This window comes from Podarcis raffonei, chromosome Z (genome assembly GCF_027172205.1).
Source record: "Podarcis raffonei isolate rPodRaf1 chromosome Z, rPodRaf1.pri, whole genome shotgun sequence".
Classification (NCBI taxonomy): Eukaryota; Metazoa; Chordata; class Lepidosauria; order Squamata; family Lacertidae; genus Podarcis; species Podarcis raffonei.
The window spans coordinates 50,043,452-50,071,439 of NC_070621.1; the positions used below are offsets into that span (position 1 = coordinate 50,043,452).

General features: G+C 42.0%; 1 protein-coding gene across 4 annotated transcripts in view; it reads right to left on the bottom strand.

The window, feature by feature from the left end:
- The window catches only part of GPC3 (glypican 3), a 270,058-nt gene that overhangs the window by 67,066 nt on the left and 175,004 nt on the right, over positions 1-27,988 (bottom strand). The gene's annotated exons all lie outside the window — the stretch shown is intronic.

A 27,988-nucleotide genomic window follows, 5' to 3' on the forward strand; every position in this document is an offset into this window, starting at 1 on the left:
TCTTATGCTTTGAGTAATCTGTAAGTGCTCTGTTCCTGTTGCTTTTGAAGCAGCAAAGGCAGGCAAGACAAGATCAGCTCAGAAAAACATCTATTTTAGCAAAGATCCTCATTAAATTAAAAACAATAACACCAAAAGTGGGTGGGGGAAAGTGAGCAGAATAACAAGCAAGGCAGAATGACCAAGAGGATGGAGCAAGGAAAAGTTGCAGCACCTGGGACGTCACAGTTTAGAGAAAAAGCAAGGAAGAGGTGACATAATAAGAGCTTCATAACATTATGCATGGCATGGAGAAAGTGGAGAGATAAAAGTTTCTCTCTCTCTAATGAAGAGGACTGCATGTTGGAAGATTCAAGGCAGTTAAAAAGAAGGCCTTCTTCACACAGCTCATAGTTAAACTGGAACATGGGCTCCCTCAGAAGGCAGTGAAGGCCACCATCTGGGATGGCTTGAAAAGAGGATGAGACACATTCATGGAGAACCCTATTGATGGCTACTAGCCAGGATGGCTATGCTTGGCCTCCATGGCCAGAGGCAGAAATGCTGCTGAACATCAGTTGCTGGAGGCGAGAGGGTGCTCTTGTGGGAGTCCACCATGAGAGCAGGGTGGTGGGCTAGGGGGGCCCTTGGCATGGTGCAGCAGGCTTCTCTTATGTCCTTATGTAAGTGTTTTGGTCATTTGCAAAGGATCACTTTAAAGCTATTTCATCACATAAATGTATATATAGTATTTCAGATCTTCCATTTATCTCGTAAGACTGGGGGCAGCACCCACATTCACAAATAGCTGGCACCAGGTGGGCTTCTTATCTGGTCATAAACAGTTGGCAAAGCTGACAAAGCGTGTTCTCCTTCATAGAGGGGTGAGGTCTGACAGGCCACCCCTCTGTTGCTGGGTGGGATCGTATAGATGGCCATAGCTGTTTGAGCTGCTGAGGAAATTTTGATGTTGCCAATTTGTGGGATGGACCAAGGGTTTTATATACTGAGCACACGGCATTGATCGTTCTCTTTCGCTGCATGCACCGGATCACCTGGAGCAATTGGACCGTCTGGAGGACAGTGGAGCGATCTTCTCATTGTCTGGCTACATTTCTTTATTTCTCCCTTCTTTTTAATCCTCTCTAGCCTCTTAATTCATTTAATTCCCCTTTTTTCCTGTTTGATTTCCCACCCCTTGCCCTGCCCCCTGGGAAGATTCTCCCTGTATCTGTGAGCTCTGCCTGTGCGTAATCCTCCTTGGCTTGCCTTTCCCAATAGGGAGAGAGCCCCCTTTCTTTCGCAAAAAGGTTTTCCCCATTTCGCCTGTTGGTTAATTGTGGGGCTAGTCAGGGCTGTTCCCAGCTTAGCTGGAATCACCTTCGTTTATAGTATTCCCGAAGGCTGGGCCTCGTCCTTGGTCAGAGATTCTTAAGAGCAGAAGCAGTGAGGCCTGCACAAATCATTCCAGCCTAAGGCCGGCTACTGTTCGCAGTGACACGCGACTCACCCTCCCTATAGAAATGTATCTGTTTGCTCGCAGGCTCAGTAGCTCAGTGTGTGTGAACTGTTGCTCCAGTATATCTGAGGCAGACAGAGTGGAGCCAGTGTCTCTCTGTGCCTCCAATGACTATGAGCACTCTGTGTAGGCTCTTTAACTATGCTGTTTCTGAACAAGTTTATTTTCTTCAAGTATGTTTTGCCCTGATCGTGACGGTTGCCATTTAGACATCTATTTTACCTCATATTCCTTACAGGGACTATTCAGTCAGTCAGTCAGTCAGTTTTATTTCACATAGCCAAAGACTGTCGCAATGTACACAGAATCATTCAACAATTAAAAAAAAATATACTGGATTGATTCAAAAAACTTAAAACATTTATATTATCAAGACATTACCTACTCTAAACAAAGCTATAAAAGTACCTTAATATACAAGTTAAGACATTAAACAATAAAATTTATAAGCTAAAATTATCATATGGCCACTAATATATTAAAAAATAATGTTAATTAATACAATGTGCAATTATATTCAGAGTTTGATGATAAAGATAGAATATAGCTTGAGGGTCAAATAAATTCATCTCCTTTACAGTTGGTGGCTATATAATTTGCTCTAGTTTTCCTAGCGGCAGTTGCAAAGAGTGGTACACTCCAGGTCACATACTTATCTGTGTCTGCGAGGAGATATAAAATCATATCCAGGGGACCTTGTCATTATAGTGCTAAAGATCCTTCTCTTCCTTCATTATGCAAGGGGCAGCGCAAGATATAATGCATAAGGTCCTCTACTTCAGGACATCCCCTAATGCAAAGACGTTCCTTTGTTGGTATGCCTCTCTGTCTCCCATCTCTAAAAGCAGAGTTTATTGTATTTAATCGTAACTCTGTAAAAGCTTTCTGAAGTTGCACAAAAGTCAGTTCAAAACGTATGTTCATGGGCCTCTCTAAGTTTAAAATACAATGGGGCGCATGTAGATGTGTACATAGAGTTTAGATCGTTTTTAGTTGCCATTGCCCTTATGGTTCATTTAAAGATATTTTTCTGGGAATATAAGGGAAGTTCTTTGATCTCGGTCACTGAGAGGTCATATTTGCCCATCAGTTGGGCAGCGTAATGTACCCAGTTTTTAAGGGGTAATCCATTCGAGAGCTCAATCGGGCATTTTTTTGGTAGCCTAGTGTTGTCCATCTGTTGAACTCTAAACCAGTAACAGAGAATTCTTTTATCTATTTGGCTCTCTATGCTCAACATGCAAGTTTCCAACCTGACCATGGCAGATTGCACGTCTTTGGGTAAACCTAAAAGAACTCTTAAAAAATAATTCTGTGGGGGTTCCAGACCGGAGACCTTTGAGGTACCCCAAACCTCTGCACCATATAGAATCTGGGCCATTATTTTTGCTTTATACACAGATAGAGCTGGGTTAACCAGATTTCCACCTTTATAAGCAGCGAATTTCAAAATGGCTTTTGCTGATTTAAAGGCTTGCAATTTAATATTGGATAGCTGTATATTCCAGGATGCCATTCTGAATAAACCAATCCCATATATTTAAACATATTTATTTACTTGGTTTATGATGTGTTCATCCAGGTGCCAAACATGCTTTTTAGAACGCTTCCCAAATACAATGACCTGCATCTTATTGTAGTTTATAGATAAAGCATTCCTTGTGCAATATGAACTTAATTTCGCAAGCAGCCGTCTCAGGCCCACCTGGGTTCTAGATACCAGTACTAGGTCATCTGTTGACTCCAGTACAGTGGTACCTCGGGTTAAGTACTTAATTCATTCCGGAGGTCCGTTCTTAACCTGAAACTGTTCTTAACCAGAAGCACCACTTTAGCTAATGGGGCCTCCTGCTGCTGCTGCGCTGCCGGAGCACGATTTCTGTTCTCATCCTGAAGCAAAGTTCTTAACCCAAGGTACCATTTCTGGGTTTGCGGAGTCTGTAACCTGAAGCGTCTGTAACCTGAAGCGTCTGTAACCCGCGGCACCACTGTAATGGTTTTAATTCTGGTGGTGAGATGGCCAGCCAGATCCACCTTTACTTGTATCGATGTGTCAGTATATAATGTTTTGTTGAGAAATAATAGATGGAGGTCTATATTTGTCTTTTCCAATTTTTGCCACAATGCATGTCTTGTGACTGTATCAAAAGCTGACTTTAGATCAATAAAGGCGACATATAATTTTTGATTCAAATTATGGATGTATTTACATAGCAGAAAGTTCATCACAAAGCACTGGTCCAATGTGGATTTCCCTCTTTGGAAACCTGCCTGGACTTCAGATATCCCCTTATTTGTATCTGCCCATTCTTCCAGTCTCCCAAGAAGGAGCCTGGCATATAGTTTAGAGGCTACATCTAACAAACTAATGGCTCTATAATTGGTAGGGTTTTTCTTATCACCCTTTTTATATATTGGGGCAATTATACTCAGCTTCCACCCTTCTGGTATGCAACCTGAGCTGTTAATGTATGAAAACAGTTTTGCAAAAATGGGTGACCAGAAATCCGGTCTTATCTTATAGATCTCCATTGGGACCATGTCTTCTCCTGGAGCTTTACTGGCTAGTTGGCTTACGATTAGCCTCTTAATCTGATTGGGTGTGACATCTGGCCATTCTGGTAGTTCTGATAACTGAGTATAGTAAACTTGTGGGGGTGGGTCAGGACAGGGGCCATATATTCTTGTAAAATATGTCACCCAATCCTTTCCTTGGACAGATGCTTCTAACGAGTAGCCCAGCCCATTTGTGCCTTGGGCAACCAGATGCCAAAATTTCCGTGAGTCCTTTTGAAATGGTGCATCTCCCAGTGCTTTCCACTGTTGTTCATAATATATTTGTTTCTTGCTTTTAAGTAATAATTTATAATTGTATCGTAATTGGGCTACCTCAGCTTGTAGAGCAAAATTGTGCGTATCCTGTTTTAACTTCAGTTTTCTAAGTTCCCTAGATAGGCATTTTTTGCTATTCTGACATTCATTATCAAACCAATGTCTTTTAAACCTTTTGTTTTTTATCACACTAGTTGTGGTCATCAGTGGGCACATTCGGTTAATTATTTTCTCATAAAGTCTGATTATGTTTCCTGTTTCTAACAACATTGTCCCCTTTAATAAAGAATTTTTTCTTGGACCTGTGCATTCCATTTTAACCTTCCATTTCCAAGTATCAGATATTCTCTTTCATTCAACAATTTAGGAAAGGCAGGAGAAACAAATGATGTCAGAGATAACTTACGTGGAAAGTGGTCACTTTCAGCTCTGGGAATTATCCTGGAGGTATCTCGGTTAATCGGCACATTATTAGAAGTTAGGATATAATGTATGGTGCTAGTAAATCCTCTGGGGGAGATAAAAGTAAAATAACCCACTTGATCCCCTTGACTGTGCCCATTGCATAACAAAAGCTTATGGTTAATTATAAGTTCACAAAGATATTTCCCAGCACGGTTAGAGATGGTATCCATTGCTGCCCTCTGACAGATTTCATGTTCGTCCTCCAAGTTTAGTCCAGATAATATTGTATTTTGTGGGGAAACAAGGCCGATCCGGGCATTGAAGTCGCCTCCCAAGACAAGCCAAGGGTTGAGTGACAGAGAGTCTATACTTTCAAGTAGTTGGTCAAGTTTTTCCCAATATGATCTCAGTTCCCCCACAAGACTTTACTGGAGGTATGTACACACAGATGCAATAAGTATTTCTCAGGAGACTATCAGAAAGGGATAACACTAAAAAATTAGGGGTGGTCAACGAGGGACACTGTTTGAATTGATACATTAAGAGAGGTTGACACCAGCACTGCCAGCCCCCCACTAGGCCTTCCATACTTTACAGTTTTAAGAGCTGGTTGAGTGTAACTTGTAAAATCCTGTACAGTGGTACCTCGGGTTACATACGCTTCAGGTTACATATGCTTCAGGTTACAGACTCCGCTAACCCAGAAATAGTACCTTGGGTTAAGAACTTTGCTTCAGCATGAGAACAGAAATCGTGCAGCAGCGGCACGGTAGCAGTGGGAGGCCCCATTAGCTAAAGTGGTGCTTCAGGTTAAGAACAGTTGAAGGTTAAGAACGGACCTCCAGAACGAATTAAGTACGTAACCAGAGGTACCACTGTAATTCAACCATAGTGCCTTCTTTTGCCCAAGTTTCTTGAAGAAAGATGATAGCATGTGTTTGTAGATAGGAACAGAAATCACCGTCTTGGATCTTGTTTGGCCACCCTGTTACACTCCATGAAAGAACTTTAATTGTTTTACAGTGATTTACTGTCAATTGCTGGCCAATGTACTCTCGGAGTTTACCAGTTTTTGAGGCAACTAGCTAATGCTAGTGGAATAATCCAGATGTTTGATTATATCAGTCATCGTACATAAAGTAGTCACGTTTGTGTTCACTGGGCCTTTTCTTTGCAAATTGCTCACCAGCGGGGATTCCTTGGGTGTATTTCCTGATTCCTCCTCATCTAAGTATCTCATCTTTGTCCAGTACTCTGGTGGTTCTATACAGTGGTGCCTCGCAAGACGAAATTAATTCGTTCCGCGAGTCTTTTCATCTTGCGATGTTTTTCGTCTTGCGAAGCACGGTCAGCCACAACTGCACCTCTTCAAGCGGTTTTAAGAAAAAGGAAACAAACTCGCAAGACGTTTTCTTCTTGCGAAGCAAGCCCATAGGGAAAATCGTCTTGCGAAGCAACTCAAAAAACGAAAAACTCTTTTGTCTTGCGAGTTTTTCGTCTTCTGAGGCATTCGTCTTGCGAGGTACCACTGTAGTTATCATTCTGTTGTGGCCATTGGGTCTGTTGTCAGTCTCTGCCTCCGATTCTTTAATCTCTTTCAATGTCTGGCTCATAAGATCAAGCCTCTTGATAACTGTTTGTTGCTCTTCCTGAGGGAGATTCCTAAAGGAGCTGAGCTGAGAAAATCCTCTTCCAAAGGATTTACAGAGTGCTCAGATTCCTGAAGATGATTGTCTAGAGGAATCGGCTGTTCCTTTTGGCTCACCTGGTTATTTTGATGTTGGGCATGACCCTGCGAATTCAACTCAGGCATGTCTGTTTCCTCCCCACCTGTCAAGTTTTTTTGTGATGTCATTACTTCCATTGGGGATCCAGGCTTTGGTTTTGTGGGCCCCTCTGAAGCACCAGTCCTCATCTTACATAAGGGTGCAACAATAGAATTGTGAAATACCCGGGTTGGAAAAACTCCTCTGCTTGACAATCTGAAGTTCAGCTTGTGAATCAGTGAGGGCAGTCTAGTGGGGGGGGGGGAGTTAACATAATTTTTTGGATTTGGTTTGTGGTATTCAAGGGTTCAATCCCAACTAAGTCCAATGCCAGAGAAGTCCAATGCCAAGTAAGTCTGATAAATGTTGTTTGGAATGCTGAGCATCTTTCCAGCTAGGAGTTTGATCTAGCCTTCCACAAATTGCCATGCAGATCTTTTTTGGTTGGAAGATTAAATAAGAAGAGTTTGTTTTAACGGCCTCTGTGCGTTCTGTGTTGAGCTTAGGGGTCTGCTCTTGTTGTCGCCATTTCACTTTGGTACTTTGGTGTTCTGTTAATGCCTGCTTGTCATTAACTGATAAACTGTGGACTTCTTTGGATAATTGGGTTATTTGAGAGGCAATACCTCTAATTTGTTGGAAGATATGCTCAACTGTTCTTGCAATTAGAGTTAATTGGGTGCTCTCCCTACTTGTTATTCCTTCCTCTCTGAGCGGCACAGGATCAACTTGCCCCATTGCTGGATCCAGTTCCACGCTCTCACCTTGAATACTCTCCCCACACTCACAACCATCTTCAAGAGGAGAAAACCCGTTTTTTGTTGGAACTATAAAAGCAGATTTGTTTAAAAAGTCCTCTATTTTAGATTGTTGGGAACCAGTGAGAGAGCTGCATCCTCTGGGTCCCTGTGGCCTTTACTAGCAGGCATAGCGTCACCGTGGGGAGTAAACAAGGAGAGGTTTCCTTAACCGCAGAAGAGAGAGAAAATAGAAAGTGCTCTGTTTGTTCAATTTAAGAGCTTCTCTGTGTGGTGACTGCCAGGAGTTCCAGGAACAAAATATAGAAGGGAGCTGGCGGTTAATAGCTAGCAGCTGGTGGCCTGCCCAGGTTGCTTTCCAGAACTTGCCAAAGATGTTTCTCATAGCATAGACAAGAAGGTGCTGATAGAATCTCAGTAGGTTGGTAAGTTTAAAAGTAGAGAAGTAAGAAAAAGGAAAAATTACTTCCCTAGGTAGCAATCAATGCTAATTACAGTCCTGTTATCTGCGGAGCTCTAAAGCCTGCTTGCTAAGCCATTGCCATCTTGGAACCGCCCCCCGGGACTATTCTATTACTGGGTATTTCTATTTGTGATATTATTGCCCCCCCCAAAAAAGAATTTTGGGTTTCTTGAGGGGTGCTTCCCTCTAAAAGGGCAAGCAGGGGTACCTGGACAGGCGGTGGGCTGCCTCGAGTCTGTTATTTCACTGGAAACATTTATGTCTGGCCTAGTAGGTGATCCTAGGGCTTTGGTCCGCTTTGCCCTAGAATTCAATGGCCTCTGGCAACATTCCGGCCTGCTTCCACCTTCCACCCAGGGCCTTCTTCATTGACTGTGATCAAAGCTCAGGGGCCTCCCATCTAGTAAGGAGGGAGAGAATTTTCCTCCTTCTGGCCCCCTTTTCCTGATTCACAATTTTTCCAGAACTGGGCTAGGTCTTTAGGGAGGAAGGTAGCATCCCCTAGTGGTGCACGAAGCATTGGTTTCACCGGTTCCTCACATTGTTTAGTTTTTTGCAGACTATGGCAGGGCCTTCGCAGATGTCTCCAGAGCTTGCTTCTCCTGCAAAGGATGAGTTGCTGATGCCCCAGGTGCCTTTTTCCAGAAGGAAGCGTCTTCGGAGGCAGCGATCCAAGAGGAGGGCAAAGAGGAGCAGGGAACATGATTCCACCTCCTTGTCAGGTACATCATTCCTGAGCTCTGATGATTCAGATGTCACCTTGGACCTCTACAGGGTCAGGGTGAGGTTGTCCTGGGTCCTTACAGATCATCCTGGATAGCTCAACTGGTCAACGCGTGGTGCCGGTAATGCCAAGGTTGCAGGATTGATCCCTGTATGGGACAGCCTCATACTCCTGCATTGTAGGGGAGTGGACTAGATGATCCTCAGGGTCCCTTCCAACTTTATGATTCTATAAGTGGTGATTCGCTATGGTGAGAATGTTAAACGCTGGGCTGCCCTCATCCCCACAGCTCGCTGGGATTGCAGGGACGTGTGGACCACTTGCGCAGCTCCACATTTCAAATGGAAATTCCCTGAGCAATAGAACCTGAAGTTGGTATGTAGGAAGCCAGCTCAGCAGCAGATTTGTTGGGACTTCTTTAGGGGTTCTTGCCAGCGTTGGCCCCGTAAATTCACACATCTTGGCGTTAGATGCTTTGGGTGCCATTTGGCTGCCACTTGCTGTGAAGGCGGACAGCCCTTTCCTGGTGGAAGGGGGGGGGCTCATGGCGGCAGCACAAGACAACCCCTGCCCAAGTGGTGGCTGGGGGCTGGCAAGCAATAGCTCAATACCTCTCACCCATATTCCCATAAAATCACCTTCCTTGAAAGCCTGGCTAAAAGGTTATCCAGATAGGGCAGCGGCTTTGTGCTTGTGGGAAGGGTTTTCCCAAGGTTTAGGATTCCTCTGGCTTTTCAGCCAGTGGCTTGGAATACAGCAAATCAAAAGTCGGTTAGAGAGCTACCTGACGTAGCCAGAAAGAAGGTTAGGAAAGAGTTTGCATTGGGACGTATGGTTGGATCCCCTTTGATTCTCCTTCTATTCCCAATTTGGATTTATCCCATTTGGGGATCATCCCTAAGAAAGCCCCATGTAATTCCATCTGATCCATAATTATTGCATCCCAAAGGCACCTCAGTGAATGACGCTATCCCTCTGGAATTGTTCCGTGAAATACGTGTCTCTGGATCAGACGGTTGAGCTTACCAACAATTTGGAAGAGGTACCTTGTTGGCAACATGCGATATTTAATTGGCTGTTAGGCTGTTGCCGGTTCACCCTTGAGATTTTAAGTGGTTGGGCTTTAATTTGGATGGAGCTTATTATATAGATAAGGCGATGCCGATTGGTTGCACCATAGCCTGTGCAGCATTTGAGTCCTTTAGAACCTTTCTGGATTGAACATTGCGAGTCAAGACTCGTTTAACTGGGGGTACCATTATCTTGATTATTTTACTGGCTGGTTCATGTGACACCAGCCACTGCGTAGTCTTACTGGACGCCTTTTATTCCCTCACTGAGGAGCTGGGTGTTCCGTTGGCAGTGGATAGGTCAGTGGGTCCTACCGCCCTTTTATGGTATTTAGGGGCCAGCTGGATGCCATTGCTCAAACATCTGCTTGCCTGTGGAGAAGCTGTTTGCCTTGAAGGAAGTTATTCTTGTAATGCTTCCTCTGAAGAAAGTGTTGCTTTGTCAGATCCTATCATTGCTAGGTCAGTTAAATTTTGCATGCAGGGTGGTTCCTCCAGGCTGCCCCTTCCGTTCCTGCTTGGCCAGGTTGTCTCATGGCCCGGGGTCCCTTCATCATCATGTACTCTGGCTTTGAGCCTGGCGTGGCAAGGCAATCACATGTGACCTAACTTTTATTGAGTTTTCCCCATTGAAGTGCCGGCGCACATCTGGACTGAGGGACTGTCGGGTCTTTCTTGATCTGATAACCCGGTAGTGGTGAGTGTCTTGGCAAAACGGTCCTCATGCTCCGGCAGAGTCTCCGCCCCTTTTATGTGCTTTCCAACTGCACTGCTTAAGGTTTAATATTGTGTTTCCTGCTCGCTTTATTACAGGATCATATAATGTTTTCGCTGACGCTCTATCCCGTTTTTTCAGATGGAGAGCTTCAGATTCTAAGCTCTGGACGCCCAGCTATAGCCAGACTTTTCTGGAGCTCCTGTGGCACTTTGGCAACAATTAATTATTACGGGGAGTAGCAGCTTCCGTTTCCCCTTCCACTTTTAGGTCTTATGAGAAGGCCTGGACTGATTTCTTACCTTTAGCTGGCAGTCCTTGGCCATTCAAAGGAACTTACCTCATCCTCAGAGCAGGTGCTGCAGTACTTGGCTCACCTGTTGCACATCGGACGTGCTATTAAAATAATAAGGATTCAGTCCGCTGCAATTTCCTTCTTTGGTTAAGCTTATTTTTCCAGAGACCTTTGCGCAAAGTATGTCGTGCACAGGGTCTTGGAAAGTTGGAGTAGGCTCCAACCTCCCGGCACAGTGGGCAGGGAGCAGGTCACTTTGACCTTCTATGCATTATCTGCAGCAAGTTAAGACTTGTCTGCTGGTCAAAGATCGAGGTGAGACTCCTTTCTGCTGTGTATTCCATTGCAATTTTGTGTGCTGTGTGTTGGGGAAGTTGTATTGGAGTCAGCACGGGGTGGAGAGTCTAGAGGCTTATTGCTGCAGAACATTTCCTTATCTGCTTTGGAGCTTGTTTTTAGAGTCAGGAGCTCTGACCAAGTGGGCGGGGGTGCCACCATCAGGCTTCTGGCCAATGGTGAGGCGTGCCCTTGACTGGTTATGGATACCAGAAAAATTTGGCTCTTCATCCCCCTGATGCTAGCCTGCTCCTAGTGCACGAAAGTGGGGCCCTGTTAGCCAGGCATCAGTTTGTTCATGTCATGCGCAAGCTATTGCAACCTGGCTGCTTGTCTGCCACTGAATGTGCGCCTCATTCATTCTGGGGCCTATCAGTGGACAAGATTCAGAATACCGGATGCTGGAAGTCTGACACTTACAAGGGTTACGTGAGGAAGCGTCACCAACGATGCCTGTGCTGATGCCTGTCTGTTATTTCCTTTTTCATAGGAGCAGCTGTGCATATTTAGATTGTCTGCCACAGCATCGTGCACTGGGCTGGCAAGCGCGCTGATGACTCTGGACTGGGGTGCCATCTCGGCCTTCCTGCCCTTGTGAGCATATACTGGATGTCCAGATGGGGAATGCTTTGGGAGCAGTTCCTCCCTTTGGTGCAGTCGAGTGTGACCTGTGAAGGTCCTCCCGCAGCGCTGGTGGTGCAGCTGGGCGAAAATGATTTGCCATCTTCCCCCAGCATAAGTTTGTGTTCCTGCATGCAAGAGGGCTTGGATGAGTTGTTGGCAGCTCTCCCTGGATTCAAAATATGTTAAGGCATTGGTTTAAAGGTGCTCTGGAGGGGGGGTAGAGCACCTGTCCCCTCCAATGCGCAAAGGTATTCCGTTAAAGGAACCCAGGGGCTCGCCGTGCTTTCATCTGAATCCCTGGTGTGGGGTTTGGGCCACACAACCCCCTGGGAGCATGCTGGGAGAGGTGAGGGTATGGTGCCCAGCTCCATTTTCCTCCCCAGTATTGTTTTCCCTTACTGGCTTTCGCTGGAATCCGGAAGTCAGTTCTGTCCCTGGGCGGGGACAGATAGTCGTAACCGATGCCTAAGCAACCACTCACATTTATGTATTTTAATAAAGTTGTGTGAATTGTGATTTATTTGGGGGGTGGCTTGGGGACCTTGACACGCAAGAGAGAAAATAGGCTGATTTGGGTCCCAGGTGCTTTCTTATTTATTTCATTTTACAGATTTATAAACCACACAGCCAGAGCAGCGTGTAATAAGATACCATACAAATTCTAATAGCAACAGAGCCATTTCTACCTGTGTGCCACTAAAACTCCTTCTACCACCTCCAATTTGAGCACAACATTCATGACCCCCCACAGGGAAATCCCTTCCACATAACCTGCAGTTCCACCCCTCTCCCGACCAGGTGAATGCAGGGTGTGAACATGCGCACTCCATGCACCCCGGTCTCCATGGTGGAGGGGGGCAGGATCCACACTATGCTTTTAAAGCACAATTTAGCTCACATGGCTTTCTCCCAAAGCATCCTGGGAACAGTAGTTTGTTATGGAAGCTGAGAGGTGTTAGGAGGCCCCTTTTCTCCACACAGAACTACAGTCCCCAAAGTTCCCTGGGAAGAGGGAATGACTGTTAAGCCACTATGAGAACTGCAGCCATGTCAGGGGAATGGAGGGTCTCCTAATAACTCTCCGCACCTTAGAAAACTACAGTTCCCACAATGCTTTGAGAGAGCTCATGACTGTCCAAGTGGTATAACAGCACTTACAATGTAAGGTGTGGGTGTGGCCTATGGATGGTATGCCCTCCCCTTTTCATGGTTCTAGTCTGGTGGCCCAAATATGGCTTGCCTAAGCCTCTGGTGGACTACCATATGCAGATGAATTTGGCTTCGAGTCCCTGAAGATGGGAGGGGAAATGGAAAGGAAACAAAGAGTCTGCCAAGCTCCAGGAGGCCACCTCCGCTTCTGCCTTGTTTGCTTACGATTTGTATATAAAACCTTTACACAATATGTTGGCAATAAAAGCAAAATTGGAAACTAATTCATCTCTAGGAGCAAAGCAGAAGGAGTTTAGGGAAGTGGTTGAAGTCTTTTAAGTAATGAGGGAATAAACTGAGAAAAGGGAAAGTTTAAGATGAATTATGTTTGGGCAGGATCTAATTCTCTTCTTCACTGCTTGGTAACAGCAGCATATTCTCAACAGCGCTTGAAAAAAAAGTTTTGAAAAGGGAACTGTCATTCAGGAGAGAATTATAAGAATACACCACCACCGGACTTCCGGTTAGCGCCAGCGCTTAATGGCGGATTTCTCCCGGAGCTCCGGGAGAGATCTGCTTCGTGGGTTCGGGTCCTGCAGCCACGGCGGAGCGAGGACCCCCAAAAATCACAGGCGCGTAGCCTGTGAACTGGAGACTCGGCGGGCACCTTTGCGCCCCCCCGACGTTGTGAAATAGCCTTTTTAAAGGCTACGGATCAGCGGAGGGTGTATGGAGCGGTGCTGAGAGTCGCTTTCACCCAGCCTGCGAAGCGAAGCCGCGTCGCCATTAGCGGAGAGCGCTGACTTCTTCCGGTGAATTTGGACTAAAAAGAGCAACTTTCCGTGAGTAGGATTGAGCTTTAAAACATAATTGGACGTCAAAAACTAAAGAAATTGGGCACCGAGACGGATAAGCATCAAAAAGGAAGTCTGCTTTCCGTTCTGTAGTAAGATCAAAGCGAAAGGCATTTAAGCTGTAACTTTTTGACAGGAGAGTTTTGCGAACTAAGAAATCCACCACCAAGCAAAGAACTCCCTCCCCCGAAGGCAGGAGGGGGGGGGAAAGAAGACTTTAAAGTGATTTCCTGCCTGTTTTAAAAGGAATCGAACTATTTACCGCTGCTCCTTTACCTGGGGGTCGGACTGCCGGAGAAAAGGAACCGGCTAAGGACTGTCGCTACAATAAGGTTAAAAAGTAACTGTAACATTGACTTTGGCTACTCTCAACTTGAAACATCTTATTTTGTTGCACAGTAAGTTATCTGCAGGATACTATTGATTTGGATCTTTTACAAAGAAAGGGACTAGGAGGGCTTTTGTTTTTTGGAAGGTGTGGGAACAATTTGAAGTTAAAGAACTGATTTTACGCCCTCTAGAGGACTTGTGAATAGTTTCAGCAACAAGTGGAGCTTAAAACCTGAGAAATTTTTTTTTCTGACAGCTTAAGAGTGTGGGAATGACCTTGAGTGAAAGACTTTGTTATGGCAGATGGTAAACAGAAAGAGGACTCACAAGAAACAACTTTGAGATCTGGTAGACAATACAAAGTCGATCTTTCTATGCAAAGAAGGGCCTCTATATCAGGGGCTTCCGGAACTGCAGCTGTCACAAAGGCAAAAGTGAAAATAATGTCTTCAGAAGAAGCATTTGCAAAGGCATTGGGGAAAATAAATGACTCTTTGGAGGAACTAAAGAAGCAAGGTGCTGAAACAAATAAGAAAATTGAGGAAATCTCTGGGAAAATTGATTTAAATACTAAAAGTATAACTGACCTCGGGAACAAAGTGAACTCCAATGCAGAAGCTATTGGGAAATTATTGGAAGATTCATCCACAACACGAAAGATAGCTGAGGAAGCTAAGGAAATTGCAACTGCTGCCGAGGAAAAATTTCCACCGGTGTACAGGAAATTAGATGAGTATGAGCTGGCACTTTCTATGCAAGATATGCAACGCAAGGAGAAAAATTTAAGGATCAGACTTGTGCCGGAAAAGGAAGGAGACAACTTGGTGGATTACTTGACAAAAGAATTTTCTGACTTTTGGAAGCAGGAGCTGAATAAGGAAGAATTCAAGATAGAGAGTGCATTTAGGTTGGGAATAAGGCAGAGGAAGAACAGACCCAGAGATTGCCTGATAACTTTAAGATCAAAGGAGGAGAGAGACAAAATATTGAACCTGCACTATCAAACAACCCTTCGAATTGAAGATTTCCACATTGAGATTTTTAAAGACATTCCTAAAAGTATTTTGGATGCAAGAGGGCGTCCTTACAAGGACTTGGTGACACTGCTGAAAAGGAACTACATACTATTCAGGTGGGAGTTTCCCCAAGGCTTGTCTTTTAAATACAAGGGGAAGAAAAGAAGAATAAAGACAGTGAGTGATAAAGACAAGTTCTTGGGAGAACACGAAGAAGACCTACAGAAAGAGACGTTTCCAGGACAAGGACACCCTTCAAGCAAGGGACCACTAGATACGGACACAGAACCACCGACAAAAGACGAACAACAACTGGGAGCTGTAGGAGGAAGTAAATAACCCCATCATGGCCTTGCAACTTCTAACCTGGAATTGTAATGGTTTGAATAATCCCAGAAAAAGAAAAAATATATTTTACGCTTTAAAGAAAGACCAATTGGACTTGATTTGTTTACAAGAGACTCATGTGACAAGAGCACATAGAAAATTATTAATAAATAAGAGATTGGGACAAGAATTTATATCTTCAGACAGAGTAAAAAAGAGAGGAGTGGTGATCTATGCAAAGGAAAATTTGCAACCGAAACAAATTTTTAAAGATGACCAAGGAAGATATTTGGCAATCGAAATTCAATTTCAAGGAGAAAAATTTTTGATAGTGGGAATATACGCACCAAATGAAGGGAAAGCAGAATTTTTCAAGAAGTTGCATGAGACTTTGATGGACTATATGGATTACAATTTAATCATGATGGGGGACATGAATGGAGTAGTTTCAACAAATATGGACAAAGCACAAAGACAGGTAGTCACAAAAGACGGAAGACTACCAAAAACTTTTTTTGAAATGACTGACAATATGGACTTGATTGACATTTGGAGAACAAAACACCCATTAGAAAGAGAGGGAACCTTCTTTTCTGAAGCCAAAATGACCTGGACACGGATTGACCAAATTTGGGTGACTAGCAGTATGGCGTCGAACATAAAGAAAGTGGAAATCTGCCCAAAAACCTTCTCCGACCATAACGCAGTTAAGATGGTGATGAAGCAAACAACAATTGGTTCCTTCAGATGGAGAATGAATGACACCTTATTTAGAGACGAGGAGATTTGCAAGAAGGCCCAAAAAACTTTGAAAGATTACTTTGAAATCAACTTAAGGACTAAAGTAGAAAAAAGAATAGTATGGGACGCAAGTAAAGCCGTGATGAGAGGGTTTTTGATACAACAAAATTCATTAAAGAAAAGAAAGCAAAATGAGAGGAAAGAGAAAATCTTGGAAAAGATAAAAGAAGGGGAAAGGAAACTAAGACTGAAGCCAAAATCGCAAGAGATTTTAAGAGAAATTAAACTGTATCAAACACAATATATGGAACTGATGAATCAAGAAATAGAATGGAAAATTAAACAAATGAGACAAAAGACTTTTGAATCTGCAGATAAATGTGGCAAGTTGTTGGCTTGGCAAATAAAGAAGAGACAAAAACTCAACACGGTAACAAACCTAGAAGTGAAAGGAAAGAACATATGTAACCCAGTGGAAATTAGGAACTGTTTTCAGAGCTACTTTAGACAACTGTACACACAAGGGCCACAGAAAGAAATGGACATACAACAATTCCTCGAGAAAAATGGGCTGAAAAAGATTTCGCAGGAAAGTAAGACTATTTTGAACCAGGAGATATCAGCACAGGAAATAGAAGATGCCATTCAAAGTATGACGTTGGGCAAATCACCTGGACCGGATGGACTGACTTCCAAATATTACAAAGTTTTGAAGGAAGGGTTGATACAACCTTTGAGGGAAGTCTGCAACGAGATCATGGAGGGGAGGAAGGCACCCGATACGTGGAGGGAGGCCTACATTACACTTATACCTAAGACAGAGACTGAAAAGACCCAACTTAAGAACTACCGACCCATCTCGTTACTAAATGTGGATTACAAAATCTTTGCTGACATTTTAGCAAAGAGATTGAAAAGAGTTTTGATGGAGGAGATTCATGGGGACCAAGCGGGCTTTCTCCCGAAAAGGCATTTGTCGGATAACGTAAGGAATATAATTGACATTTTGGAGAAGTTGGAAGTGAATATAAACACTAAGGCTGTTTTGATATTTGTGGACGCTGAGAAAGCCTTTGACAATATATCTTGGAGTTTCATGCTGAAGAACCTCCGGGGGATGGGGGTAGGCCAAGGGTTTGAAAATGGTATAGGTGCAATATACTCTGAACAGAAAGCAAAACTAATTGTAAACAATGTGGTTACAGAAGAGTTCAAGATTGAAAAAGGGACACGTCAGGGGTGTCCTATCTCCCCACTACTTTTTATATCGGTCCTGGAGGTTTTGCTTAATATGATTAGGAGGGACCAGTTGGTTAAAGGGATCCAGGTCGGAGCTAAACAATACAAATTGAGAGCATTTGCAGATGACCTAGTACTTACATTACAAGAGCCAGAAGCTAGTACGAAAAGAGTTTTGGAAATAATTCAAGAGTTTGGTCAAATGGCAGGATTTAAATTGAATAAGTTAAAGACTAAGGTATTGGAGAAAAATTTAACACAGGTTGAAAAAGAAAGGTTTCAGAATGAGACGGGGTTGACTGTGGTTAAAAAAGTGAAATACTTGGGTATAAATATGACAGCTAAGAATGTGAACTTATTTAAAGATAATTATGAAAAAACGTGGACAGAAGTGAAAAAAGATTTGGAGATTTGGTCAAACTTGAAGCTCTCCTTGTTAGGTCGAATTGCAGTTATAAAAATGAATGTATTGCCAAGAATGTTGTTTTTGTTCCAAGCATTACAAATAATGGATAAAATGGACTGTTTCAAGAAGTGGCAGAAAGATATATCTAAATTTGTCTGGCAGGGCAAGAAGCCCAGAATTAAATTTAAGATATTAACGGACTCAAAGGAAAGAGGGGGGTTTGCCCTGCCAGACTTTAAACTGTACTATGAAGCGGCAGCTTTCTGCTGGCTAAAAGATTGGCTGCTTCTTGAAAACACAGACATTTTGGATTTGGAAGGTTTTAACAATATTTTTGGGTGGCATGCATATTTGTGGTATGACAAGGTTAAAGCGCATAAAAGTTTTAAAAACCATATTGTCAGAAAAGCACTATTAAATGTCTGGGTCAGATATAAAGATTTGCTGGAAAACAAAACCCCAAGGTGGTTGTCGCCAATGGAAGCTAAGGCAGTTAAAAAGTTAAATATGGAGTCGAAGTGGCCAAGATATTGGGAAATTTTGGAAAAGGAAGGGGACAAACTGAGATTGCAGAGTTTTGAGAAATTAAAAGAGAAGGTGAGAGATTGGTTGCACTATCACCAAATAAATGAAGTGTTTAAATTGGACAGTAAAATTGGCTTCCAGGTGGAAAAATCAAAATTGGAGACTGAATTGTTAGAATCCAGTACTAAGAATCTGTCAAAAATGTACAATTTGCTGCTGAAATGGAATACACAAGATGAAACGGTTAAATCAACTATGATTAAATGGGCTCAGGACATTGGTCATAATATTTTGTTTGCTGACTGGGAAAAGTTGTGGACCACCGGGATGAAATTCACGGCATGTAATGCCTTAAGAGAAAATATTATGAAAATGATTTATAGGTGGTACATAACCCCAGTCAAGCTTGCAAAGATTTACCATTTGCCTGATAATAAATGTTGGAAATGTAAAGAAAAGGAAGGTACATTTTTTCACCTTTGGTGGACGTGCCCGAAGATCAAGGCATTCTGGGAAATGATCTATAATGAACTTAAAAAGGTATTTAAATATACCTTCACTAAGAAACCAGAGGCCTTTCTCTTGGGCATTGTCGGCCAAGGGGTGTTAAAGACGGATATAACTTTTTTTATGTATGCTACAACAGCAGCTAGAATACTTATTGCGAAGTACTGGAAGACACAAGATCTACCCACACTGGAAGAATGGCAGATGAAGGTGATTGACTACATGGGCTTGGCAGAAATGACGAGCAGAATCCGAAACCAGGGAAGAGAAGCAGCGGAAGAAGAATGGAAAAAGTTTAAGGACTATTTAAAGAAATACTACAAAATTAATGAAAGTTAGAATGATGTTGGACTGAAAAGTAAATGGTTACTATTAGTAATGGTTAAGACAAGGAGAATAAGGAAGATTAGCTTAAATTTAAAGTAAAATAAGGGAAGATTTGCTGAGTAATTGATTAGAATTTGGAATACAGAAAAGGGAGGCATGAGGAAGTCGAGGAAGAAAGGTTTAAGAAATTAGGATATGAAATGATACTTGTTTTTTTTTGTTATTGTTTGTTTATGTATTTGTCGTTGTTATGTTTTGTTTGTGTGACTATAAAAACTGTTTAATAAAAATATTTAAAAAAAAAAAAAAAGAATACACCACCACCAAGAAGCTTATGAAACTCTGTCAATCTGAACACATATTAGGATTTGAGATTTGAGAACTGAGGAAACCCTGACATGTGTGTAAAATCCTTCAATTAGCAAAGAATTCTCCAAGCCTTTGTATATACATTTATAAATTGGGAATGTGCCACCTGGGAGAAGTATATATTGCCAGCATTTTGCCATCAACAGGCAACATCTTTTGTAAACACAGTCTTGTTACTTTTCACCCCTCCATATGAGTTTCTCCAACAATTCTACAATTTCACAGCCAAGAGCCTCTACACCCTCCGGAGATTTGAAGAGAAAAGCTAGTTTCCCTTGGAACATTTCATACAAACATAGTATGCACAGCCGTTCATTCATCGGCCCTGGCTACCACTGATGTGAAACCAAGCCAATGGAGCTTTAAACCAAATCCGGGGGAGAAGGGAGACAATATTACAAATAGTACAAATGACAAGGAAATTACTGAAACCTGGTGAGGTGAGACTTATGACAGGAATCTTGAAACTGAGGGGTATAGCCTATTCAAAAGAAAAAGATCAAACAGGAAGGGGGGGAGTAGGAGGAGCATTATATGTAAAGGATGAGTACACTTGTGATGAGGTCCATGACCTGGAAAACAGAAAGCAGATTGAGAGCATATGGGTAAAAATTGTAGGAGAGGGAAGGAACAGCGCCCTATGGGTTTCTGATATAGACCTCCAGGCCAGACTGCGTACTTGGATGATGCCTTCCCAGGGCAGATTACCAAACAATAAAGATATAGCAGTCATGGCTGCAACTATCCTGATATCAGTTGCAACTCAAACTCTGCCAAGAATATAAGGTCCACCAAACTCTTCAATTGCCTCAATGACAATTTAATTTCCCAGAACATGTAAGAAGCAACAAGGGAATTTTCCACTGTAAAATAATGCATGGTGTGGAGAAGGCAGTTAGATAAAGAAAAGTTTTCTTCCCTCTCATAATGAACTTGTGGACATCCAATGAAGTTGTTGGAAGATCAAAGAAAGTCCTTCTTCACATGGCACATAGTTAAGCCATGAACTCGCTCCCCCAGGAGACGGTGATGACCACTAACTTCGATGGCTTTAAAAGAGAATTAGACAAATTCATGGAGGAGGAGAGGGCTATGGATGGCTAGCAGCTATGATGGCTATGAGCCGCCTCCACAGCTAGAGGCAGGAATGTTTTCAGATATCAGTTCCCGGAAACTGCAGTAGGGCAGAGTGCTCTTGTGCTCAGTTCCCGCTTGCCAGATTTCCTTTGAAGCATCTGGGTGGGCTCTGTAAGAAGAGGAATGTTCTTGGATAAGGTGGGTCATTGGGTTGCTCCAACATCTTACATTTGCGCACATACTTTCTGCTTCCGATAAGGTTCCAGGAGACCTTGACGTTCCAATCTGAGTTGCAGAAAAGCAGCCATGTAGCCTGCACAATGCTCTGTGGGGGTTTTATTGTGCAAGTTTTACTCTTGTTCCACTGAGTTGCTGATCAGTAAAAATTAAACCTCACTGGGATCCACTGAATATTTGGGCATTGATCAGGCTTTGCCATGGGATGCAATGATATCGATTGCCATCACTGCTGCTATTCTATTCTGTTGCAAGCTGCTTGGAAATCTGTGATAACAAGTGATTAACAAATCTATATCGATAATATTAACATTATTGGTCATTTTGAGCCTAATTTCAGCAAGACTGAAGTGCAGAGAAGATAGCACTCTATGAGTGCCATATGTGTGAGGTTCTGTTGTGTTTTTGTATTTTCTGTTGGAGTGGCTGGGGCAACCCAGTTGGATGGATGGGGGGGGGGAAACCCATAGTATTAGTTCACAGACCCAACCTTATCAATCCATGCAATACATCATTAGCAAGCAAAAAACACAAAGCTAATGCTAGGCTGCATTAATAGAAGTATACTGTCCTGATCAAGGGAAGCAATAGTCCTGCCTTGGTCTGACCACACCTGCAGTCCTCTGGGCACAGCAATTTAAGAAAGATGTTGACAAGATGGGTGCAGAGAAGGGCAACTAAGATGATTAAGGTTGTGGAAACCAAGCCTTATTAGGAATGGTTGAGGGAGTTGGGTATGTTTAGCCTGGATAAGAAGAGACTGAGAGGAGATATGAGAGCCATCTTCCAATATCTCAATGGCCATCACATGGAAGATGGAGAAAGCTTGTTTTCACTTGCTTCGGAGGACTCGTACCAATGGATTCAAGTTACAAGAAAGGAGATTCAGGCTAAATGTCTGAAATAACTTTCTGACAGTAGAATCATAGAACAGATTCCCTTGGGAGGTGATGGACTTGGATGTTTATAAGGAGAGGTTGGATGGCCATCTATCAAGTATGGTAACTGCTATGTGCTCTATGTGAGGCTATCTTTGATGATGGTCTGGAAGCTAAAGTTAGTGCAATATGTAGCTGCTAGTCTGTTGGCCACTTCAGCTTCTTAAGGTCATATTATACCGGTCCTGAGAGAATGGCACTGGCTACCAATTGGATACTGAGCCAATTTAAGTGACTGTCAATACTTACAAAGCTTGGGCCCTATATCAAGTTCTGGCCACTACAGTTTAAGGAGGAGACTGAGAAGCTGGAACATATGCAGAGGGGGATGGCGACCAAGGTGATCAAGGGTCTGGAAACAAAACCTTATGAGGAACAGTTGAAGGAGTTGGAGATGTTTAGCCTGGAGAAGAGAAGACTGGGAGTTGATATGATAGCCCTCTTCAAATACCTGAAGGGCTGCCCATGGAAGATGGAGCAAGTTTTGTCTTGTTACAGAGGGTAGGACCCAAACCAATGGATTCAAATGACAAAGAAAGGAGAGTCTGACTAAACATCAGGAAGAACTTTATGATTGTGAGAGCTGTTCAACAATAGAATGGACTCCTTTGGAAGGTGTTGGACTCCCGAAGGCCCAAAAAACTTTGAGAGACTATTTTGAAATAAATATGTCAACAAATGTTGAAAAAGAGTAATCTGGGATGCAAGTAAAGCTGTGATGAGAGGGTTCTTGATACAACAGAATGCAATAAAGAAGAGAAGTTGAAATGAGAAGAAAGATAAAATTTTGGAGAAAATAAAAGAAGGGGAGAAAAAATTGAGAGTAAAGCCAAAGTCACAGGAGATTTTGAGAGAAATAAAACTTTGTCAAGTACAATATATGGAATTGATGAATCAGGAAATAGAATGGAAAATTAAACAAATGAGACAGAAGACATTTGAATCAGCAAATAAATGTGGGAAATTATTGGCTTGGCAACTGAAAAAAAGACAAAAATTAAATACCACCACAAATTTGGAAGAAGGAAAAGACATACATAATCCAAATGAGATTAGAAATTGCTTCCAGAAGTACTTTAAACAACTATATGCACAAGGGCCACAGAATGAAATGGACATTGACTGTTTTTTGAAAACAAATGGATTACAAAAAATCTCACAAGAAAGTAAACTAATGCTGAATTGCAAAATATCTGACCAGGAGATAGAAGGTGCCATTCAAAATATGCAACTAGGCAAGTCTCCAGGACCGGATGGGCTGACTTCCAGATATTATAGATCTTTGAAAGAGTGGTTAATACAACCTTTGAAGGAAGTCTGCAATGAAATTTTGGAAGGGAAAAAGGCACCAGAATCGTGGAAAGAAGCTTATATTACACTAATACCGAAAACGGAAACCGAGAAGACTCAACTTAAGAACTACCGTCTCATATCCTTATTAAATGTGGATTACAAAATTTTTGCTGACATTTTGGCTAAGAGACTGAGAAAAGTATTGATTGAAGAGATTCATAAGGACCAAGCGGGCTTTCTACCGGGAAGACATTTATCTGACAATTTGAGGAACATAATTGACATTCTGGAAAAGCTACAAGTGAATATAAACACTAAAGCAGTCCTGATATTTGTGGATGCGGAGAAAGCTTTTGACAATATTTCTTGGAGTTTTATGAAAAAGAACTTACAGGGTATGGGGGTAGGCCAAGGTTTTGAGAATGGTATAGGTGCAATATATTCTGAACAAAAGGCTAAATTAATTGTAAATAATGAGGTTACGGAACAATTTAAGATAGAAAAAGGGACACGACAAGGGTGCCCAATTTCCCCATTGCTTTTTATATCGGTCCTGGAGGTTCTGCTGAACATGATTAGAAGGGACTGGTTGGTTAAAGGTATACAGGTCAGAGCTAAACAGTATAAATTGAGAGCATTTGCAGATGACCTAGTTTTGACATTACAGAAGCCAGAATCTAGTACCAAAAGAGTTCTAGAACTAATTCAAGAATTTGGTCAGGTGGCAGGATTTAAATTGAACAAGTCAAAAACTAAGGTTTTAGAGAAAAATTTAACATTGACTGAAAGAGAGAAGTTTCAGAATGAAACAGGTTTAACTGTTGTGAAGAAAGTGAAATACCTGGAGATTAACATGACAGCTAAAAATGGGAATTTGTTTAAAGATAACTATGAAAAATGTTGGATGGAAGTGAAAAAAGATTTAGAAATTTGGTCAAATTTGAAGCTTTCCTTGTTGGGTCGAATTGCAGCTATAAAGATGAATGTATTGCCTAGAATGTTGTTTTTGTTTCAAACACTGCAAATCGTGGACAAGATGGACTGTTTCAAGAAGTGGCAGAAAGATATTTCTAAATTGTCTGGCAGGGCAAGAAGCCCAGAATAAAATTCAAGATATTAACTGATGCAAAAGAAAGGGGTGGATTTGCCCTGCCAGACTTTAAACTTTATTATGAATCAGCAGCGTTCTGCTGGCTGAAAGACTGGCTGCTTCTTGAGAACACAGACATTTTGGATTTAGAAGGTTTTAACAACGTTTTTGGGTGGCATGCATATTTGTGGTATGACAAGGTTAAAGCACATAAAGCATTTAAAAATCATATTGTTAGGAAAGCTTTGTTTAATGTTTGGATTAGATACAAGGATTTATTGGAAAATAAAACCCCAAAGTGGTTGTCGCCAATGGAAGCGAATGCTCAGAAAAAGCTCAATATGGAGGCCAAATGGCTGAAATATTGGGAAATTTTGGAACAAGAAGGAGATAGATTGAAACTGCAGAGTTTTGAGAAACTAAAAAACAAAGTGCAAGACTGACTTCATTATTTTCAGGTAATGGAGGCTTATAATTTGGACAAGAAAATTGGCTTCCAGGTGGAAAAATCTAAATTAAAAACAGAACTGTTAGAATCCAAAACTAAGATTTTGTCAAAAATGTATAACTTGCTGTTGAAATGGAACACTCAGGATAAGATGTTTAAATCTGCTATGATTAAATGGGCACAAGATGTTGGACATAACATTATGTTTGCTGACTGGGAACAGTTGTGGACCACTGGGATGAAATTTACGGCATGTAATGCCTTAAGAGAAAATATTATGAAAATGCTATACAGGTGGTACATGACCCCAGTCAAGCTTGCAAAAATTTACCATTTGCCCGATAATAAATGTTGGAAATGTAAAGAAAAGGAAGGTACATTTTTTCACCTTTGGTGGACGTGCCCTAGGATTAAGGCTTTCTGGGAAATGATTTATAATGAATTGAAAAAGGTATTTAAATATACCTTCTTGAAGAAACCAGAGGCCTTTCTCTTGGGCATGGTCGGCCAGTTGGTGCTAAAAAAGGATAGAACTTTCTTTATGTACGCTACAACAGCAGCAAGAATACTCATTGCAAAGTATTGGAAGACGCAAGATCTACCCACTCTGGAAGAATGGCAGATGAAGTTGATTGACTGTATGGGTTTGGCAGAAATTACTGGCAGAATCCGCGACCAGGGAGAAGAGTCAGCAGAAGAAGATTGGAAGAAATTTAAGGACTATTTACAGAAATACTGCAATATTAATGAAAGTTGAATGATGTTGGATTGAAATTAAGTGGTTTCTAGCTGTAATGGTATAAAAGAACATAAAAAATTGTTTTTTATAAGTAAAAGTTTAAGCTACAATAATTTAAGATGTTGGATAGAAAATAAGGTGTTTTTTAGCTGTAATGCTATGAGATAAGGAATTGCTGGACAAATAATTTGAACTGGAATACAAGAAGGGGAGGTATGAGGAGGTCAGGGAAATATGTTACTGAAAAATAAGTTGTGAACTTTATGTGTTTTTAATATTTTTTTTCTTTTTACTTTTTCCTCTTTGTATAAAATTGAAAACTCTAATAAATATTTTATATAAAAAAAGGAAGGTGTTGGACTCCCCTCCCCCAAATATATTTTTATTGAAACTTTTGCATAAAGACAAAGTACACAGAACAAATGAAAACTTTTTAGACGCATCATTCAATAAAAGGTTATTTAAAAGCATCTGTTATTCTTCCTAGCCAGAAATGAGGTATAAGATCATGGAAAAGGGTAAGGGGAAAGGAGAGTGGAAGAGGAGGGGGAAAGAATAAGACTTTTGAGAAATTACCCTTGATTTGGTGTAAGCATGCCTATCAAAGATGATGTTATAAAGTTCTCCATTACTTGCATGTCAGAATTACTTGGGAAGTATAAGTCAGAAGAGAAAGTGCTGAAGTCCTTATGAATGTCCTAGAGTGGATTTCACCTGCTTCTGTCCATATTGAGGCAATTGAGTTCAAAGGCTCTTATCTCCAAATTCATAGTATTTGCCTTACATTTAGTCTTTGCCGCATTAATGTTGCTTTTCCCCAGCAATTGCCATTCATGTTTTTTAGACTGAAGAAGGTGGTATGCTCTACCCCCCTGCTTGTTCATTTATATTCTCTTTCAAGATGTCTGATCTGTTGTTCCTGTTGCCATGTTAGGGATATACTGGTTTTCCAGATCTTGCTGGTTTCCACAATGCAATGGCTTCTCAGTACCACCTTCACAGCATCCCAGAGGGTTCATGGCTCCCTGCCTGAAGTGTTATTGCTTTCTTAATATTGTTCTATTGTTCCTTTCAGGTTTGATGCAGCCAGCACTTGGGTGAAAGTTTCATTGGCGAGTAATGCAGACAGCTTTTGTCCATGCAATGTCTATACTGACTGGTGCGTGGTCTGAGACAGTTGCTATTCCATTTTCATGCCGCTCTGACTTTTTGCATGAGTCCTGAAGAAATCGATATATAATCATAATGGGAATAAATAAAGCAGTATGGGAAAAAGCTGAAGTCCCTCGCGCAGGTGTCACCATAATCCCACCAGATCATGAGCCTCTATTATTCACACTGCTTTAGTGCCTAGGCTATTGTTTGAGTTTGCACTGTGGCTCTTGTCCATAGAGTTATTGAGGCAGATGCCCCCCCCCAATATTATGGAGGCTTTTGCAAAATCCTTGAGATGGTTCAGTGTGAATTTTAAGAATGTTGATTGATTGGTGCATACAAAGCTCCCCGAGTGTATAGTTCTCTGTGAAGCGTCCCCTTTACAAAACATCCATTTTACAAAGGCGAATCTGCCATTAAGATCTGTGATGGTATACTGCATTACAAAGGGACTTTTCTGGGTAATAATAACTGCTACCCCTCTTGCTTTTGATGTGCCAGTTCCACCTATTTGTGATTCTAGCTGCCTTCCCTTGAGATTCTATACCCAGAATTTTTCTTTTGTTCAGCTTCCTGAAGAAACATGGTTTCCGGTTATTATTATTTTGAGAACACTTAACCAGGCTTCCAAGCTCTTTTACATTCAATGCCAGTACCTTAATTGAGCCACTAGATGGAGCTCTTGTGCTTGAAATACTCATTTAGCCGGAAAAATGTGTGATGCAATAGGTGGAAAGATAGAAAAAAAGGAGTTTGAAAAGCGTAGAAACTTGAAACAGTAACTACAAATTGAACAGAACATTAAACTGCCCCCTTCAGTCAGGAAGTTCCACCATTACTGATGGAGTTTGGAGCAATTCTGAGAGTTGCTGCTTTTCAGGGGAAAATTTGGGGGGCCAGTGGGGAGCCTGTTTCTGAGCAGAGTCTGCTCTCTCCCCACGGCTTGTAGTTGTGATTGCAACCATCCATCTTGCTGAGAAAAACTCCACTTAAGATTTAATAGTAATGGTAATGAGAAACACTTAGGTTTTGCTTTCAATCTGTTTCACTTGAAGACATTTCAGGGCTTCGGTTACTGGCTGGTCGCTTGTTTCTCACTGTGCATCAAGCAGCACCTTGCCCTGTGGGCTGAGCATCCAAGTATGGATTAAGTGGTTTTGGGGGGGCGGATTCTAAGCTTTTGGAAGTGTTGCTCCATTTGTGTTGTATCTGCTGCAGAAAACATCTTTCCATTATGCTGGACTAGCAGTTGAAAGGGGAAGCCACAGCAATACAGTGCTCCTTTTTCTTGCTGAGCCTGATTCCCCTTCATTCCTGAGGACTGATCATGCTGCCTGGGGGCTGATGGGAGTTAGAGGCCAAGAACAGCAGCATGGTCACAACTCTGAGTCATCCAATGAACCTGAGTCTTGGAGGGTTCAGAACAGACAAAAGTAATTCTTCATACAGCACAACATTAAATATGACACCCCCCCAAACTTGGATGGCTTTAAAAGACAAATTCATGGAGGATGAAGACTTACCAATGGCTACGAGCCACAATGACTACGTATCTTGTGCCTCCACTGTCAGAGGCAGCCATGCTTCTGAGCACCAATTGCTGGAAACGCAGGAGGGGAGAGTTCTGCTGCTCTCGGGTCCTGCTTGCAGGCTTCCCATCTGCTTGGCCATTTGGAGAACAGGATGCTGGACAAAGTGGGCCTTCGGCCTAATCCAGCATCCAAGCTCTTCTCAG